Genomic DNA, 13,062 nt, shown 5'->3' with positions numbered 1-13,062 from the left:
CAAACTATCTTTTCGTTTTAGGATTCGATCACGTAATACCGCTTAATACTAGTTAAACATTAGATAACCAATAAGCAACATTTGCTTCCATTTTGCTTTACATGCAAAAACCATTTGAAGACAATATACAAAGTATTAATGTAATTTATGAATAGTTTTATTAATCAATCTATTTGAAAAATTAACAAGCTAAAGAATTTTCCACTGCAATTTGTAAATGATTTTAACAAAATTTTGAGTATATGCTCAATCGGCAAAATTATACGTTTTCACTTATTGAAATCACGATTTTCAAATTATCAACTTCAAAAGTTCTGCTGTAAAGCTAAGAACCAAATTAAGCGTTTTTTTTTCATAAAATAAATAAGTATTACGCATGGTTTCCTAAAAACATGTAAGATTATTGCCTAAAATAATATGTTCAGATCACACGATTTCCAAACCTAGATTTTAGTTTGGGTTTCCAAACGGAAAGTATAATACCTTAAGATTTGGCCATAACATGTAGGTGGAGTGTAGGGTGTTACAATACAATTGACCAAACAATGTAATACCTATTATATATCTATTCCATTCAATTGAACCAAATTATTGTTATATTTATTCTATTCCACTAAAGCCCTATTGCATTCTTAAATAATAGCATTCAATTATAGTCTTATTCCATTATAGTGAACCAAACATGCCATAAGTGTCTTAACTGATATTTTTTTTAATGATTGTTAATACCATATATTATTATATTTGTGATTCTAATTATGTTGTTTGCATTATTATTATTATTATTATTATTAAGTTTTAAAAGTTGAAAAAAAAGTGTATCAAAAAAAATAAAAAAGAAATTATAATTATTTATTATATTATTATTGATTTAGTATTTGGTACATTAAGAATGTATTGTTTTAACTCCACAAACAAAGTTAAAAAATTATCATGATCCTATTATATATATATATTAATTTTTTAACATTTTATAATGCCCTATAAAATAATTGTCACTACCTCAACCTTGCTAGTGGAATTTTGATAGTGTACCAAATACTTCTTATTATTATGTGTTGGATGTTTTAATTTTTTTTAAAAAAAATTACTTGTTTATAAAATTGGTATCAACCAAAAAAAATAATATTAAAATTTTAAGTATATGTTTTATAGTGATTTTAAAAATGGTGACATGTGGATCTTCAACTTTAAATGATAAAACTTGACATTTTTTCAGCGCTAAAAAAGAAATTTAAAATTTAAAACTTTTTTTATTTTATCTATTTTGAGAATTTAACTTGATAATTAAATTCATTTTAGTATATATATATATATTGTTCATTTTGACATTTGAACTTGACAAATTTTGATATCTAAACTTGAAAAATATAAAAAATTGATGATAAAAGACTTTGAGATTATGCCAAATTATCACTTAAAAATTTAAAAAATTATATAAATTTTCAGATGATGTTGTACAATCTTAAGAGTATCATATTCAGAGTTTTAATAATAGGACCGGTGGTTGAATAGATCAAACCATTGATTAGCGATTCAACTAGTTCGACTGGTTTATCGTCGGACGAACAAAAAAAATAATTAATTACAAATTCATGAAAATCTAAAAAATTTATTAATCTAGTTAACCTATTAATTTGTTGATTTTTGTATTGGCTTTCAATTTTTATCAATTTCAAGCAGTTGGTTCAATTCAATTACAAAATTTTGACATTTATTTTCTTCCTTCTATCCTTCAACTTTGAAAATGATTAATGTTGTTTTTGTTTGTTTGATAGAAATGAAAATGATTATTGTTTTTATACAACAATGGAGATTCTTTACTTTACCATTAATAATGATGGATTAGTTTGTTGTGTACTTTTGGTATGAAATGGTTTTAGAAATAAACGAATATACTTTTTCTTAGTTTACAAAAGATGCTAAAATGTGAGCAATTATATCTTTTGATACCTCTTAATTAAAGTATTATGGTATGTATTAAGAATTGCCAAGTTTTTGTATGTATTATAGGAAATTTGCATGCCCTGTCCCTATTTTATTTGTTTTTTTAAAAAAATATATTAATGGAGTTGATGGTACATTACTCATGGTATAATTCAGACGATTTCTTTTTCAAAATTAAATAAATCTTGTATACACTTTCAGTGAATGGTACATGTTCTTTCTTTATATATAAACACACACACATATACTTTATGGATAAAAAAAAAAACCATCAACAATTGATACTTTTAAAAAGAAAATTGTTAAAATATCAAGCTCAACTCTATATCTATAATTTATAATATATATGTAAAAGTATTGTTTTAGAAAAACTTTTAAATCAATAGGAATATCTTTTTTTTTTCTATCATAGTACTAAATCGACATCTAAATATAATTATAATTTAATAGAAGTTATGGTAATTTCAAATTTAAAAATAAATAAAATTTAAACTAAAATTATTAATTAAAAAACTGTGCTAATTTTGAAATAGAGTTATTACTTAAATAGAATAGAACTCTAAGCATAAATATAGGAAAAAAAAGTGGTGATAATTATAATTATAATTTACTATTATTATTTAAAATTTTTGACATAAATAAAAAAAAAGTTGTGTTAATTTTATGGGAGTAACTTATATTAGAATCATCCTAAAAAGTATAGTTTATATGTACAAATAAAATAATGCCACATCATTAAAGTTTAAAGATAATAAAGTATTATTATACACTCATCTATATCTACTATCTTCTCCAATTTAATTTAAATTTAATTAAATAACTTAAATTAATTTTTTAAATTATAAATAAGCATATTTTCTTCTGTTACCATTTTTAATCACTTTATTTTTTTCCCAAAAGTTAATGTTTTTTTATTTTTGTGCAACCATTTTTTTTAAAAAAATTAGTTTCTAGACATTTGATTTTTTCTTTTTCCAATTTCAAATTGTTTTTTATTTCATGTTATACATTTTTTAAAAGTAAAAATTATATTGTATTGAATCTTCAATAATAAGAATTGTGTAAAATTTAAAGTTGCTATGTTATTTGATTTTTTTTATTTTAATTACAAATGTGTTTTTATTAAAAAAACCTAGAGTTCGAAAGTAGGTTACATATGGATGGGTGTATAATAATAATTTCATGTCTTTAAAATTTAATGATGTGGTGAAATTTTATTGGTTCCTAAAAACTTTAGTCTTTAAAATAATCCTAATATAAGTTATTCTCTTTTTTTTTTGGTGAATAAGTTATTCCCTAATTTTATTAATGTACAATAGTGTAACAGCCTAAACCCAGCCTAGATGTCCAGACCAAGTCCTGAGAGTTACATCATTGATGCGACAAATGCCACATTTATAAGACAGTCAAAAGAAACCATTCATCATATAGAATCCATCACAACACATAACTAAGTATATAATCTTCCCAAATATCATAACATCATAAAATACTGGAATTTCTAATAGTAACACTTAGAAGAGAGATAAAAGCTTGACTGAGCTCCCGCGACGCCGACCCATTCAAGTTTGAGAATCACCTGAAATCCAATCAATAACAAAGTGAGTTGTGAACTTAGCGCGTAAATGAATTTGGTTTAATTGGAACACATTTATAAGATGGTTTTCGAATTCCAAGATTTGGTTTGGTAATAGAAGCAATTTCAGTTCAAATTTAGGATGGATTAGTACATATGCAGAAGCAATTTCAGTATCAAATACGGAACATATCAGATTCAGATGCAGATATTCCTACCCCCATCCGCTAAACACTGTCTTCGGCCATCCCAACATACCGTTAAGGGTGTTCAATGCCCAACCAACCCTACACACCATAGAATGTTTGTCTGACACGTTTACAGAAAAGTAGCTTAACTGCTAGATCGAAATGCGACAAAGTGCTAGATTTAGATTTATACGTATTGTGCCTTAGCCTAATTTAGAGCAGCTTCTTTCTTCACAATATCCCAACCCATGCAAATGTAGAGTAAAAATGTCCACAATATATGTTCAGTCATTCTAAATTATTTCACGATTAGATAATACAATCTCATATCAGAATAACTATCACAGTACACATACAGTTATGTTACTCGTATGTTAGTCACAGAGCATCAGAGAGTTCTCATACAATCAGATTTAGATCATTCATACATTGGGGGGGTCAATATTAGTGTTGGGCAACACTCATGGCCTCAAAAATAGGTTTCAAACCCTATTTATATGCCATACTACCTGGACACACGTCCATGTTCTTGTTCATGTGGCTCATACGGCCTGGACACACGCCCATGTCCTCTATCTGTGTGGTTTTAAAGCATAAACAAAGAGTTATACGACCTGGACACATGCCCGTGTCCTTGCTTATGTGGTCCTGCATTTAGGGCACCAAATCCAATAGTGGAATGATGCTACATCATGCAAATTTTGTATACCCAATGTACTAGCTTTCAGTTCCTTATCTATTTGAACTCAAGCTTTCATTTACATCAAACTATATGAGTTGTGCATACATAGTTCATCATCATCCACTCAGAATTAACGTATGTCACACTATGAACGTCATAAATGAATAAATCCATAAATGGATCTAGGATAAATTCAACTTGGGCCATTTCTGATGTATTGTCATTCTAGAAAATGACATCTATGTCTTTATCTTTTGGGAGTCATTCGCTCCAAGGATCAAGACAAGACATCTCCCCAATTGGACTTGATTGACTTCATAACAGTCTTTCAATCGATTTGCTCAGTTTCGATTAGACTACGAATTGTTTAGACTATCTACTAATATAAGTTGTCTTCTTATATTATGATCCGACCACATAATGCAACTTAATATTAGTTAAACATTAGATGATCAATGAGCTAATATTTGCATTCATTTTTCTTTTCATGCAAAACTCATTGAGGACATATACAAATGATATTAAATGTATAATGAAATTTTAATTAAATCAATCTATTTAAAAATTGCAATAATAAATTTGACAAATATACTACTTTAAGAGCATTAGATCCTAACACTTGGAACCTACCCTAAATTCATGAACTCATGAGCTTATATGAGTTGAAGGGTATGCTATCTTATTATTAGAAACTTACAACTTAAAATCAAATCGTTAATTTATATTATTTGATTTTATAAAATGTATATATTTCTGTTTTATGCTCATTTTATATATATTTTTAGGGATAATGCAAATAGAAATATTTTGAGAAGATGCAATGGATGAAAAAGAAGAATATTAAACATTGTTATATATTTTGTCTCTTTTTTCTTCTATTGTTAACTATTATATGCTACATGGGAGATTAATTTTGTGTTGCGTTGGACACTTTCTTTTATTTTGTTGTCAACTTTCAAGACTACTATGTGCTGCCTTAGACACTTCTTTTCTTTTGTTACCAACTTTAAAGGCTATCATGGGCTACCTTGAAGACTTTTTGTTCGTTTAAGCATGTAGGGTGGACATTAACTATGTTTTTAATGTAGTGTTTGTTATTATGGTTTTAATTTAGTGTTGTATTGTTATGGTTTTAATTTAGTGTTGTATTGTGTGTGTGTGTGTTTTTTTTTACTTTTTTAATTAAAAAAAAAAACATTGCAATGGATTTTTTTATGTCTTAAACTTATTTGAATGAAAGAAAAAACATGTAAAAGTTTCGGTTAATTTACTTAACTGTTCGAATTAATTATTTCAATCGGTTAATAGATTTTAAAAAAAAAATTGATTAAGTTATGGTTTAGGGTTTTAAAATTTTGGTTAATTCGATTAATGGTAATTCAGTTCAAGTATTAATCGACCTAACTGTTTGAACACCCCTACTACTAGCAGACCTAATCTGTACTATAATATAGGTGTGTATTCTAGGTATTAGACTAATCCTAAAGAATATCACTTTTAAGGGTAGTTAAACACATTATTAGATATGTTAATGACACTTTTGTTCTTGGTATTTGGTTGTTAGTCCTCTCAACTAAAGTAAAAAATGTTATTCATGAGTGATGTTAAGTTTTGTATAATAGTTGATGAATATCGAGATTTATCTAAGAAACAACAGATATATTGATAGAAATGGATATGTGAAAAGTGAAAATTTTTATTACTTGTTTATGTTAAGGGCACTTTTGCATCTACACAAAAAGATGAATTAATTTTCCGTTTTCCTAACATAATTGAGATGATATTGATTCATAAGTTAAAAATTACGATTATTCAAACCAAACATATTCCATTTTTATTTAGTTTATAATTAATTTTTTTTATGTAAAAAAATATTTTATATTTAAAATTGTAAAAATAAATAATAGAAAACTGTTTATATTTTAAAATATTATATAAGAGTTATTAATTATTTTTTATTTACTAAAGAAAATTATTATTTTTAAAAATATTTATGAAAAAATTTTTAAAACTTTACTAAAAAATATTTAAAAGTCACAAAACAAATTCATTTTATCAACACAAAATCCAAAGCTAAAAATTGAAACGTGAAACAAAACAAATTATAGAATTAGTTTAAAAAGTGTCCAAATATTTGAATTGCTCCATGTAATAATTATGTCACAAGAGAATGTCGACGTGAAATTAAACTTCAAGTGTGCAAATATTATTAGTAGTTAACAACACAGATTAATATTTTAAGTATATATTGAATATATAACCAAAGTACATGTATCATTTATGACATTATCTCGATTATATATTATACTTTAGAAATATCTTAATGAACATATTTATGGGTTGGGTTAACTATTTAAGTTCGAAATCTTGCCTAACGTCTGAGAAGTTTTAGATAAAAATATTAAAATAAAAAAAATTAACTTGAAAATAAAATTAGGTTCTCTTAAAATATAAGTCGAGCTTGAGCTAGATATTTAAGGCCTAAGCTCGACCTATTTTCAAATTTTTATATATATTATAATATATTTATATGTTGTTTATATTACATAAAAATTAAATTTATACTAATATGTAATAATATTAATATATTATAATATCAATATTAAAAAGATATTAAATTGTCTACTGTTTAAATTTTTAATAAAAATAAATTAAATAATAAAATAAATATTTAAAAATAGAAAAAAAAATATGAATGACCTAAAAACGACTTGTTAATCATTTATGAGAGATAAATATTTTATATCAAATTCAACTTGAATAAATTTAAAATATATGAAATTAAATTGGTAAAAAATCCTCATAAATTAAATAAAAAAAATCAATCCAGCCCTTAAAACAATAACACACAATTGAGATCATAATAAAAACTAGCAATCATAAGTTATTGAAATTAACTTTTTCGTGAAAGCCCCTAACCTCAATTAACTTTTTGTCAATGGGTAGATGACGTAGTAGCTGAAAAAATTTAAAAATACAAAATTGTTAAAATTATAAAATAGTGAAAAAAAATTAAAAACTAAGAAACTATAGAAACTATTAAATATTATAAAAATTGTAAAATGTAAATATATTATAAAAATAACAAAAAAAATATAAAAATTCTAGAAAATACATGGATAAAAATTCTAGAACATATAATTTAACACATAACTACAATTTTATCCTTCTATTTAAGCATTCTGGAGGGGTTATAGATAGTTTTAGGCATTGTATTAGAAAAAAGGACAATTGCAAACAATCCTACTTCACTTTAACAAAAATTTCAGTATGCTACATTTAGTTTTAATTTGTTCAGCGTGGTATTTGAACTTTTATTCTGTCTACCAATCTAGTGCCTCCTTCTAACGGTGTTAACCTTTGTCAAAAATTAACACGCGAACAACTTAAGGAGTGTCACGTGTCAATATGGGCCAAGAGAAAAGTCAAATGGGCATGGAAAAAGGACTTACGTTAAAATTTTCTTTTTTTAAGCTAAAAAATATTAAATAAATATAAATAAAATAATTATCCTCCAAAGTCATGCCTCGTTCTCTTCTTCTTCTACTTTTTTTAACTTAATTAAATATTCCTTTTGTGGTTGTCGTTTATCATTGGACCAATGATCGGTGACTTCAAAAAGATAACTTAAAGTCTTTTTCTCTTCTTCTATAACTTTATTTTTCAAAATTAACATCGAAACTTTTCCAAAAATCCCCAAACTTTTGAATTCTTCAAACTTCGATTTTGTGGTTTCAACCACCAATGAGCCTGATCTTGTGATATGTTCTTCCTTTCCTTGAGCTACACTTGTGATTCCAACTCTAGCCATTGTTGCCTTTGTCGTCACCAACAGTTGGCATCCTTTCTGTCCTGAATATGAAGTGCTTGTTTTTTTCTTTAGTTTTTACTTCAAACCTATTGTGAATGACAAATCAAATGTTAAGATTATTCGTGATGAGAATGTTATTATTTTTGTTTCGACGGCAAACTAAAAGCCTAGGTCTTCCAAATTATTGGAACTATTTTCCTCATTTGTTTCTCTTTAGGTTTGATAGAAAATTTTTTAATCTTGTTCTTGGTGTGTGGTTTCTATCTTCAAGATATCTCTTCAAGTTCTTCAAGATATCTCTTCAAGTTCTTTCTTTATGTAAACAAAAACCAAATAATAATTGTGACACTCCACACTCAATCCGTTCATTGGATCCGAATGCATGGCAGCTATGTTCCCAGAGCAACTTAGACTAGTTCAACATCATTTAGGAAGTAATGTGGCATTCAAGCAATTAAATTCTCATGCATTCTCATCACATACACAAATAGTTTAAATAATTGCCAGTTTCAACTTATATTCATGGAAGGGTTGGACGAGGTTAAAACGTGGATAGGATTCAAATGCAAACTCATTTACCCAAAATTTACTATAGGTCTCAAGACATGGCCTTCAGGTATCAAGAAATGATGAATTTGATTTTTAATCCAATGTTGATATCTCGAGACATTAGAGTCTATGTCTTGAGACTAAAGCCTCCTGGTCTCGAGACTTGTCCCAAGGCATTCTTCCATTACTTTATTAATTTAGCTTCGATGGTTGTTTATCTTGAGACAAGGGGTTCTTGTCTCGAGACCTGGAACAAAAAAACAAGTGATTCTTACTATCTTGAGACTCTAAGGTAAAATGACCTAAAATGAATGTTTCAATGTATTCAAACATTAACCAAAAGATACCTAAACTTCCCAAACTTTTCACCAAACTCAAATACATCAATTTATCATATGTAGACATATTCAAACACTTACTAAACGTGGCATTCAATACATCACGACCTAGCAAACCAAATTGCATAAACTAAAATATATAACCATGCTTAATATCCTACCAATCAAGTATTGAAACTCATGTCATAAAACATTATAGGTCCATAGTATCGAAACATACCAAAAACATCTCCAACCATAAGACTCTACCTAGGAACATTGTATAAACTATATACATACAAAATGAGCACAAACTTGGTCTGAGCTAAGCCATTGAGTCTTGGTTGCTTCCAACTTGATCTAATGAATCTATACAAGACTTGTGCATAGAAGTAAACAAGCTATATGCCAAGTACTGAATACTCAATGGCGCTAACATAATTTGAATTCAATAAATAAGTAATGGAATTTAATTAAGAAACACTTATATATGTATACATAAATCATTATACCAATTAACCATGTTTTATGTAAACAGCATTAAAATTTAGTTTCCATATTAATTCATTAATAAGACACCTTTGACCTATCCAATTACGTCATTTATATACATAATATTGACACAACCTCAGGGAACTAGAGTCTCATTTTACATATCATTATTCGATCTAAATAATCATTTTATAAACATAATTGAATATCATTCATAAATATCACATTTGTTTAATAGTTTATCCCTTATTAACTGACTCAAATTTGGGTAGGGATACACCGATCAATCCAACAACACACCTGTAGATGCTTGTACCTTGAGGGAACTAAGCTTAATCAAGTATACCATGAATAAAGTGCTGAGTCAAATATAACATGCATAAAGCACTGAATCAAATATAACATGCATTACATGTTGAATCTCCCACTTGACAAACGGACCTTATGCTAAGCCAACTGTACTCGTAAATCTATTCAACACTGTTAATGGGGCTTTATTCTTTTCTAATAATCATTAAGTCACGTTGAATTGTATATAATATCACAATATCATAGGTAACACACATATACACAATATCAATAGCATCATATTATTACATGTAAACAATTAATTTCATATTTTGACATAATCCGGTCAAATCAAGCATTCAGGTTTATATATACCTCCAATCATACTTACTAGTAATATCATTTAACAACAATAAGTTATCTATTAATTTATAAATTGAATACATTATGAGAGCAAAAACTAAAATAAGTACTTATCAACGGCTTTGGCTTTCCCATTGTCCCTCAACATTGTCTTTAGTTACATACGATAATTTAGGTTGCGGAAAACTTATTAATTTTACATATCAAATTTGATAACATATAATTTAAACATGAAATGCACTCTATTCAATTTATTCTTTGTTTTTAGCTTGAAAAGGTATATCTTCAACCTTTTCAACCTAGTTCGTTCCTCGTACATGGATCCATAGTTGACAATCACCTAATTTTTTTTCGCTATGCCACGAGGCGTACCGACGATCCAATAGTGGTATCAGAGCCACTTGTACGATACAAATTCGGGATTAAATTCATTGGTTGACGCGATTGCATGAGATACATGTTGTCTGATTTGTATTAATCGATCTATTTTATGTATATATGATACATGCAATCTGTTTAATAAACTTATGTGATTATATGTTCATCTCAATCACTAATTAAATGTTAATCATTGTTTTTTTATGCCTACTAAGTTTTATATATGATTTGTTACGTGTTAACAGATTTATCTTGAGGCAACGAGATTATGTTATTTGCGGTTAATAGTTAACTTGCTAGTAACATACGAAAATTTGGAACAAAAGTTGTTCCAATATGAAGACTCATAGATCTAAATTTTGAAAAATATTCTATTTTTGAAAAATAATCGGTTTTTGATAATAAAAAAATTCAATTGGTGATGATTTTCCCACAAAGATCTAAGTGTGTTTTTCCCCTAACCCTCGCAAGGGGCTTCGTCCCTTGATCCCTTTATGTAGGCGACCTTAATTGTGGGGACAATTTTATAATTCACATTAGTAATTGATTGAATGTATATATTGTTTGCTATGGTCGATATGTACAGTGTTTGAAAAGCATGGTTATAGTCTGATAGCCCTTTTAATTTATAATTTACAAAGGTTGTAACTTTATAAATACGGCCTGTGTGTCGTGCCTTTCTATTTCTCTCTTGCTTCTCATCCTTCTCCCTCGTATGTAAAATGAGTTTCTATAATTGTAAATTGTAGGAGCTACTGTGATCTAAAGGAGAAGAAGATTATGAAGTGAATTACACCCTTAGGATTCCTTTCGGTTCTCCCATTAGCTTGGAAGGGACCATCTTAGTTTTATTGGCTATAATTATTGCATTTATTTACTGCTTTATATTATTCATGATTAATGATACGGTGGATTATATGTTAGCATGTATATTATAGTATGTTGATACAATCAACTTTAATAAATAAATAAATTGGATTAAAGTTGAACATTAAAGGTGAGATCAATTTTATTTAAAAACCCTTAATAAAATATTAAGTTAACATTGTCTTCCAATATTTACCCTTGTTAAAGCCTTGATCGATACAAAGTGGGTTTTGCTCAAGCAAAGTACTTTTATCTATCTGGGTCAAATACGAAGAATAAGCAAGTAGTATTTGTCAATTATAATATTGGTTAATAACTTAACTATGTTACTCTAATAGGATTAGAAACTTAGAGGCAAAAGATTTGGGTGATCATGAGATGATTGGAACAAGAATTTTTCACCAAATAAAGAGTTACATAGGATGTAATTAGCAAGTGTTGCTTATCTAAATAACCATAATCTTGAGAGAAAAGCCAAACTTGACTTAAGCGGAGGTGAAATATGGATCTTTGCCTACTAGAAAATGTTAGAGAAAGGATTTCTGAAATTAATATATGAGGGTTATTAATTTTGAATAAAATAATGAGAGCATCATTTAACAAAGCCCTTTTAAACATTCATAATAAACTTGGTAAAGTTACCCATAAGCATGTTTTTATTATTGTAGATTTATTATGGCAAACACAAACTATTTGTTATTGTAATATGTTCTTGAGAAGGACAAGTTGAATGGCTTGAACTTCATTGATTGGTACTCTAACTTGAGGATTATCCATAAACAAGAACGAAAATTATATGTCATTGAAGAACCCGTTCCTAATGAACCTGCAGGCAATGCCTATAGAGCTGACAAGGATGATTATAAGAATCATCTTAATGATATGTTATACATAGGATGTCTAATTCTTGCCATCATGACTCTTGAACTCCAAAAACAACATTAGGATATGGTTGCCTATGATATGATCTAGCACCTCAAAGAATTATATGAGGGGAAAGAACGTCAAGAGAAGTACAAGACCTCTAAAGCTCTGTTTCGATGCAAAATGGTGGAGGGAACTCCTGTGGGAACTGACCTTCTCAAGATGATAGGCCTTATTGAATGCCTTGAAAACATGGGTTCCTTTTAGGTGTGGAATTGGTGACCAATGTCATCCTGAAATCGTTTTCAGATAGTTTTAGCGAATTTGTCCTTAATTTCAATATGAATGAAATTAATAAGACTTTGATATAGTTTCTTAGCATATTGTAAACTACTAAAAGTTACATTAATAGGGCTGGACCTAAGCCCATTTTGATGGCCCACAGGGACAAGGGCAAAGGAAAACTTAATGTTAAGGCAAAGCTTAAGGACAATGGCAAGGCCAAACCTTATAAAGGAAAGACTGTATTGAGACGCAAAGAAGGAATTGCCAAGGAAGGAACATGCTTTCATTACGGTAAGACCAAACATTGGAAAAGGAACTGCTCTACTTATCTTGAAGAGGTCAAGAAGGTAAAAGAAAATAGAGCGTCCATTTCCAACTCGCATGTAATACCCCTAACCCGTATCCGTTGCCGAAATAGGGTTTTAGAGCATTACTGAATAAACATAACCTACATC

Source organism: Gossypium hirsutum, chromosome A07, assembly GCF_007990345.1.
Source record: "Gossypium hirsutum isolate 1008001.06 chromosome A07, Gossypium_hirsutum_v2.1, whole genome shotgun sequence".
Classification (NCBI taxonomy): domain Eukaryota; kingdom Viridiplantae; phylum Streptophyta; class Magnoliopsida; order Malvales; family Malvaceae; genus Gossypium; species Gossypium hirsutum.
This window is presented reverse-complemented; position numbering follows the sequence as displayed.